Genomic DNA, 7,598 nt, shown 5'->3' on the forward strand with positions numbered 1-7,598 from the left:
CGGGGATGGAGCCAGAACGTGTTGCCTCCATCTCAGCCATGGAGGCAGCCCCTCGCCAAGCCCCCAGGCGTTCGCAGACCCCCCACCAAGATGCCACCAAAGATGTGCTCATTTGGGGGCGGCTGCAGGTGGCACGGGGCTTCCGTGATGTGCAGGGCCCAGGAGCCGGGGGGTTCCTCTTTGCCCGATGGTTTTTTGGAGCTGGGAGATTTGTGCCTGAGATTCCCTGCACACCTGAAGAAAAGGCATTAACACAGAGACAAATGGAGTAAGGTAACAGCTGAGGAGACAAAGCCTCCTTTCATGCCCTGATCCCTGCTGTCTCTTTTTAATAAACAAGTGCTCTTCCCCTGCAGTGGTTTGCAGGAGGAGTCAGTTTAATCTCCAAAAAGTGGCTTATTTGGGTTTATTTTCAAAGCTGATCCTGAAGCATCTGTACTCCCAAAGCCTCGCTGCCCAGATGCTACAGTGTGGAAGGGATCTGAGATGCTGAATTAGCAGCAGAGGATTTCATATTTGTTGTTGCACTACATTCTGCATTGAAGGGGAGCGGCCATGGTCCCATCGCGATGGAGGTGACCTGGAGGCAGGAAGGCTGGGCTTGGCCTTGTCCGAGGCAATGGCTCGGGGCACACCCTGTAGCAGGGAGGCACAACCCTGCCTGCGCTGCATTGGAGACGCGGCCCCTGCCCCAGTGGCTTTACAACCTCAGGGGGATCTCTTAGCACACCCCAAATGATGACAAGAGCCAGGTCCTTGAGCACATCGGTGAGAGCAGAGGAGCACAGATGGCAGGATTGAGGTTTGCTCTCCATTTAACACAGCGCAGCCAGAATCGTCAGGAAAAATGGGAAGGGAGCAGAGCTGCTGTGCCCAGCAGAGGCACCAAGCGCAGCTTTTCCTTGTGTTGCCCTGGCTCTGCTGCCCGGGGTGGGAGCCAGCGTTGTCCCACCACTGGCACACGACGGCACAGCCCCAGCACACACGCCCAGAGCTCTGGAGCCACGGAGCGGCCGTGGCTCCACGCTGCCAGCTGGGACATCTGCTTTTCCCCCTCTCCAGGGAGGCTAATGGCTCTCTGAATAGCTCTGCCATTGCAGGACGGTGATGCATCGGAAGCAGCACAGTGTGTTAACAGCAGGGCTTGGGGAGCATTTCTTGCATGCATTTTCTCTTGCTAACTGTGATTCTCTGTGGCTTTCTGTTTTCAGATGTTTCTGAAAGCTTTCTCTTTTCCCCTGTTTGGTGACCGTGCAAAACTGCAGAGGAAGACAGGCAGAGGCAGAAGGGACCAGAAGTGTTTCCCACGGCAGAGGGAAGGACGGTATTTTGGATTCAGGAAGCTGCTTGGAGGAGTAGGGAAACCACCTGACTTCTCTCTGCTTTTGACACAAATCTCTGTGGAAATTCCCCTTTCCCTAACATTTCGTTCAGACAGCAACACAGATTCTGCCTGAGAAGGAAGGCAATATCCGATAGCATAACTTGATCTGGGGCACTCCCACTCTACCCTGCCCCTCACCAGAAAAGACAGTTTAATGCCCGGGCATTTGAGTTGCTAATCCTTGTCTTCTCCCCGTTTGCAGGTTGAAATCCCAGTGGGACCACAGTAGTTCAACTGCTGGGAGAAATTCAGCACAAGATACCTGTGAGGCCTCTGGGGCCATTTTGAAAAGGGAGGTTTTTCTCTGTCTCTGGGGCATTTTGCAGTCCAGGACACTTGGCCTCATAAAAGGGCACTGGCCACATCTCCTTTTAGGAGTATTTTTTCCTGCTGTTCAGCCTACCTGTTGTGAAGACAACTAGCCTTCATCGCCAGAGATGCTTGCATTTCTATTATCATTTGGGAAATGGTTTAGGACTAAATCCATTCCCTGCTGCTTCTCCCATATAAATAGAAAATCATTCTCTTCTGTAAGTCCTTGGGCATTTTGACATATGAAATGAATAAGGCGAGGCCCTGGGTGCAGTCACCAGCCCAGTCTGAACACTGGTTTTGAGAGAATGGAGCCTAAATAACATACTTTTAAAAATTTCTCTCTTCAATTGCCTCTCAAAGACTTGACCCTCGTTCACAGAGTAACGGCATAACAGGTTGGCAGGGCCTCAGGAGGTCTCACAGCAGGGCCAGCTAGAGTAGGTCGCTCCGGGTCATGCCTAGCTCAGGCTTGAACCTCCCTGGTGAACCTGTTCCAGTTTTGACCACCTTCATGGTAAAAAAAGCTTTTCCTTATCTCTAATGGAAATTCCCTGTGTTCCGGCTTGTGCCCGTTGCCTCTCGTCCCCACTCCAACTGAGAGGCTCTGCCCCTCTACCACCACTCCCAGGTGGCTGCCGGCAGCACCAAGATCTCCTCTTCTCCAGGCTGAACAAAGCCAGCTCACCAAGACTCTTCTCGTACCTCCTGATCTCCAGCCCCCAACCTCTGCTGCTCTCATTCCAGGCTGTCAATGTCTTTCTAGTGCTGGAAAGTCCCAATCTCAACCCAGCCTCCAGCTGGGATTTCCAAATGCCACATAGAGGGGAGGGATCCCTTCCCTCAACCTGCTCGCTGCACCTTGGCCATACAGCGGGTTTTGTGGACTCTATGAGAGGTTCTGTTTATTAGGGTCAAGACCAGCAAGGAGCCAAAAGACTGCTTCAATGTGTTGGTATCAGATGGCTGATCCTCACCTGCAAGTCACGCTTGAGTTTACTACAGGTCCCAAAGGGACAGCTGGAGGGAGAAGGTCCTAATTTGTCCCCCAGGGCTGGAGGGCATTTCTCCCGGGGGGATGCTGGGAGACGGCCCAAAGTGTGCAGGGGCAAGGCTGGCCATTATCCACTGCGGACAGCAAGGCCAGGCGGGAGGTGGTGTGGTTTTGCTGATAGGAAAGTGCACAGTTAGAGTGATGGCTTACTTCTAGTCTGCCCACGGACTGATGATACTGGGTCGCATCCTTTTCTAACATCTGCCCCCAGGCTTTGCATTGCCTGGTGGCTTAGGCAGTGATCTGTGCAGGGTCTTTCTCTGCTTCTGGGCTGTACCATGCATCACCATGTGGCCTCCTGGCCACAATGCTCTTTTCAAAGCTTTCTAGAAAGAGCTCAGAAGAGCAAGTGAGCGGGGGCTCAAGGGTTGTGCCTTCTCGTAGGTCAGGGACTTGCATTGGTTTTATCTGCACGGGGAGGTGGACAAAAACCTTTGGGCTCCAAGGCCAGTTTGCCAAATAGGACTTTTTAAATCTCACCCTTCGCTTCTAGATACGTTTTCTGCAGCTCCCATGTCTGTTCCTCAGGGTAGGGAACCCTATCCCTATTTCACTGTGTCTGCATCACCAGCTATTGCATCTTTGGAGCCTCTTCTGCTACTCATTTTGCCTCAGAAAGAGTTTTCTCCAGCTTTGTCACCGTGGTTGTTAGCTGACATCATTCTTGCTTAGTCTCAGGGCTGACACATATTTTCAAATTTTCACCCTGTTTAAGGATGGTCAAAACTGTGGCGAATTTAAATACTTCTCAGCTTCTTCTCTCTTCTGCAAAATCCATGGCGCCTTTCAGTAAAGAGGCTTTGTGTTTGTCATCAACCTTTCTGCACCAAACCATCTCAATGCAACTGCTCTTGAATGTTTGTGTCTCTGACCCATCCATACCTCTTTCCTTCGGATTTTATTTTTTCATCTTCCACATTTTCCCTTTGTCAACCAGCAAAGTCAGTTCATTCTGCATTCAGGCACAAGCCAGGATCCCTCATGAAGAGCCATTATTTCAGAAAACAACTGTTTCATCCCCTGGCTGCTTTAATTTCTCCAAAGCCCGTCTCTCTTCTACCTCCCTGCTGCGAAAACCCATCATATTTGCCACCCTGAAAGGGAGATGGAGCATCAGAGCTCAGCTCAGATTCCACCCTGCCTGGAGGACCCCAAGAGCTCAGCAGCACTGTCAGAGGCCTTTACCCCTCAGACAACTGCTGTGGGGGCTGGTTTTTCATTCACCTCTTAATTTTGCTCCTGCAATTTCCCAGAGATGCCTGCAAAACAAAGTGCTTCTCAGGTCTCTCTTTCCCTCTGCCAAGGGAGCTCCGGGCATAAAGAGCCCTGCCTGGTGACGGATGCCACAAAGGGCAGTGTCCCAGTGTCCCTCCCCACCTCAGGAAACCCTGCAGCTCTTCTGCGAGGAGAGACGTTGACCCTCAACAGCACAGGCAGGCGGGTTGCACATCTTCAGCATCTTCCACAGGTTGCAGATCCTCAGCCTCTTCCACGTTAGTTGAAGACACGTTCCTGCAGATCCGATGTGGGTAAGTCCTGTCAAAGACATGGGGCTTTTGGTATAATGAGGAACAGAGCATCTGCCTTTCCACCCCAGGGTATTCTGATGGACTGGTGTTATCCAGCATGGGGCTGTGCTAAGCTCTTCCCTGCTTTGGGCGAGCCTCGGAAGCATGCGTGCATCGCAAGCGTGTCCCTCCATCTCCCCCAGCCCTCCCCAGCACCAGGCCTATCCTGGTCCCCTGCAGTGACCCTGGAGCCTTGCTGGTGTGAAGATGACAGGCTCAGGAGACACCCACCCATACCCCAGCCAAGGTAACATAGTTTTCCTTCCCTGTGGGACATTTCTTCCCTGTGACAGTCAGGTGTTTTACAAAGGCTTAGAAACATGCCTGAACACCAACAAATCCAGTGCAGGCATTTTTTTTCCCACCTCAATGTCTTCTCTGCAAGGATTCGGCTTGTTCAGCTTGGGGCTGTCCAGCAACAGGGGGTACATAGCCCATGGAGAACATGAGTACCTGCCACGCGGGGCAGGAGGCAGCCCTCCACTAGGACACACCAGACGCCTGGCACCAGGGAGACAATGCCACAGCCTTGGGTGAAATGAGAAAGGCAGATGATAAATGATGAACTCAGATATTATATGGAAAAAGCAAAGCCCAGCACCCAATTTGGGACTCCAGTCTGGAGATGGTCTAAGCAAGACCATGGTCAAAATAAACCATATCTGGCAGTCCTTCCAGGTAGGTAAGAACTGGGATGGAGAGAGACCTCCAAAGTCTCCTATTCCACTGGCCTGTCAAAGGCTCCAGCAAGCATCATGGCTGCAGCAAAGGAAACCAAGACCCACCTCAGGAGTTCTCCACCAGCAATGCTGTCATGGTCTCAGCGGTTTCCTCTGCTTACCCCTGCCCCGCTGTGTTCCCATATCTGTTGCCTATTAATGTCACCTTCCAGACCAGTGCCAGCAGGGGAAGGTAGAACTGAGGGATGTAGCTGTAGGCACCAGTGCTGCCTCTCCCAGAAAGAGACCATCATGGCGCGGAGGCCTGATCCAGCTACCCCTCCTTCCCTGAGCTGTGGGAGCATTTTCCTACTGTCTTTCTGTGAGATGCTCAACAGTACAAAGAAAAGAAGTTGGGCACATTTGCTGTTGGGAGACAAACCGGTACGCTCCTAGAGGGATGAAAAACCTTTTCTCTCTTGGCACATGGCAATCGAAGGGAAGAAAAATCAAGAGCTAAGTGGTTTCTTTCACATGGCAGAAAAGCTATTAGGGTTCCCTCCAGCCCCTCTGTGGCATATTAACCTACGTGCAAGGAAGAAAAAAAGCCACTCATCTTTCCAGGAAATGTGTGCCTCTTATTTGTTGCCCTCCCCAAGAAACTCATTCACTCCTTGTCCACCCACACAAGCAGGAATGATGAATGAAAACAAAATATAAGCAATTCAGCCTTCCTTTTTTCCTCCCAGCCTTCCAATCAGATGTTTCAGTCCATGCCTTAGTACCCAAATTTTGCACATTGATCATTCTGATGGCGTGCCTATACAGCCTTGGCTCACCGTGCCTCTCACACACTGTTTCTTAGATACGTACATCTGCATCCAATACATTTATCAGCAGCTCCAGCTTTGGGAGAGTTTCACACCACTCAGGGTGGAGGAGACAGAGAGGAGCCTGCCACTAAAGAGCGATTGCTCTGTCATCACTGCCCACCCTGCCCGGGGCCAGAGGACTCCTCTCATGAGACCGGCAGATGTGGACACCAGCAGAAAGCTGATGATGAGCGAGGCAACACTTCTCGTCCCCCAGAAGGATGGCGTTGGCCAGGCACTGCGATGTGTCACCAGAAAGATGACACATGGGTGCAAAATGGCACCGGCGGGGGCAATGCTCCCCGCACAAGGGTGTATCTTCATCTCCTGGGCACTGCAGCCCCCAGTCTCCAGGCCACCAGTGAGAGACCCCTCCATCCCAGAGACTCTCCCCTGGGACTGGATTTCTCTGCCAGCCACTCTGATTTTTCTCTCTCTCTTCCCTTCTCTCTGCATAACCTCCTTACACCCCCCCCGTGTATTAAATAACTATTACAGTTGTGCCAGTGCATCAGGTATGTCCGTGCACCTCCGAGTTCCCTTCTTAGATAAAGTCAGTACCAATTATATGTTGCTACATGCATATCCTGAGCCAGGAGAGCCTCTATTTGAAAGAACTATAAAGAAGTGTTGTGAGGAAGAAAAATGAAGAGCAACATCTCCAAATCACCGTGAAAAATGCAACAGTTGAAGCAGCCAGCTATTGCCAGACAAACCCATGACATGATACACCATTGCAAAGGCAAAAAACAGTGCTGGTCATGAAAGTATTGAGACAGTTTTGCCTTACTTTAACGATGCTGCTTGTCTAGAGAGTGAACGATGCATCTCTAGAGGGCATAGATGCAAAACTGAGAAATGGGTGCCATCGCAGTGAAAAAGTGTGTCCTAAGCTTCAGCGTTTTAGGTGGTGAGGGGGCTCCAGGTCACCTGCTGCAAGATTGCTTCTTGTGGATTCAAAACCAGCTCAGCCCCTGCTTTTGGAGGTGGCGTTTCAAATAACACTTGTTTAAATTTTTGCTGTGAAAGCAGATGAAGCAGCCTGGAGGGCTGTGTGACAGCAGGGAACCCTCTCTCTGAAGCAGCACCGTGTATTGACAAGAGAAACTCTCCATGTACAGCCCTGCCAGTTCTGCTCAGAACACCTCTACCTCCACACCCATTTTTCATTGAAAAATAACAACATCAACTAGGGGAGAATACACGTGGGTTTTGCTCAACCTGAAACCACCATTTTTTTGACCAACAAGCAGTGTATCACAGCACTGGTAAAAAACCTTTCACACCAAGCTCCTGCCAGAGACACAACACTTGCACAAAGGACCACCTGTGACGCTGGCATGGGAGCAGCCAGGCCCAGCATGGGTGGCAACTTCCTTTAATATTGCACTTTAAGCTCATAATGACACCCAAATTCTTCATGGTGACTGCATCTCACAACAGAGCATAAACTCTGTGCTACCGTAGCACCAGCCAAGCATGACGAGGGAGGCTTCTAATGAATCCAAGGCAGCGGTTAATCCAGTTAGTGCAGAGGTTTCATGTCATAAATGTCCATATTCAGCACCTCTCTTCCCCCCTTCAGGACACCTCAGAGCTTTGTATGGGCAGTGCATTGCAGAGGCTGGGGTGCTGGCTAAGGGGTGTGACAAATGAAGCTGATGGCCACGGGGCGATGCCGGCAAGTTTGAAACTTGGGGGGGGGGGGGGGGGGGGGCGCCAACTCACGCAAAAGCCGAGGAAGGGGCT

At 51.2% G+C, this 7,598-nt stretch overlaps 1 protein-coding gene across 1 annotated transcript in view; it reads right to left on the reverse strand.

The window, feature by feature from the left end:
- Window positions 1–7,598, reverse strand: part of NRG2 (neuregulin 2) — a 194,453-nt gene that overhangs the window by 177,548 nt on the left and 9,307 nt on the right. The gene's annotated exons all lie outside the window — the stretch shown is intronic.

Source organism: Aptenodytes forsteri, unplaced genomic scaffold (genome assembly GCF_000699145.1).
Source record: "Aptenodytes forsteri isolate BGI_AS27 unplaced genomic scaffold, ASM69914v1 Scaffold19, whole genome shotgun sequence".
Taxonomy (NCBI): domain Eukaryota; kingdom Metazoa; phylum Chordata; class Aves; order Sphenisciformes; family Spheniscidae; genus Aptenodytes; species Aptenodytes forsteri.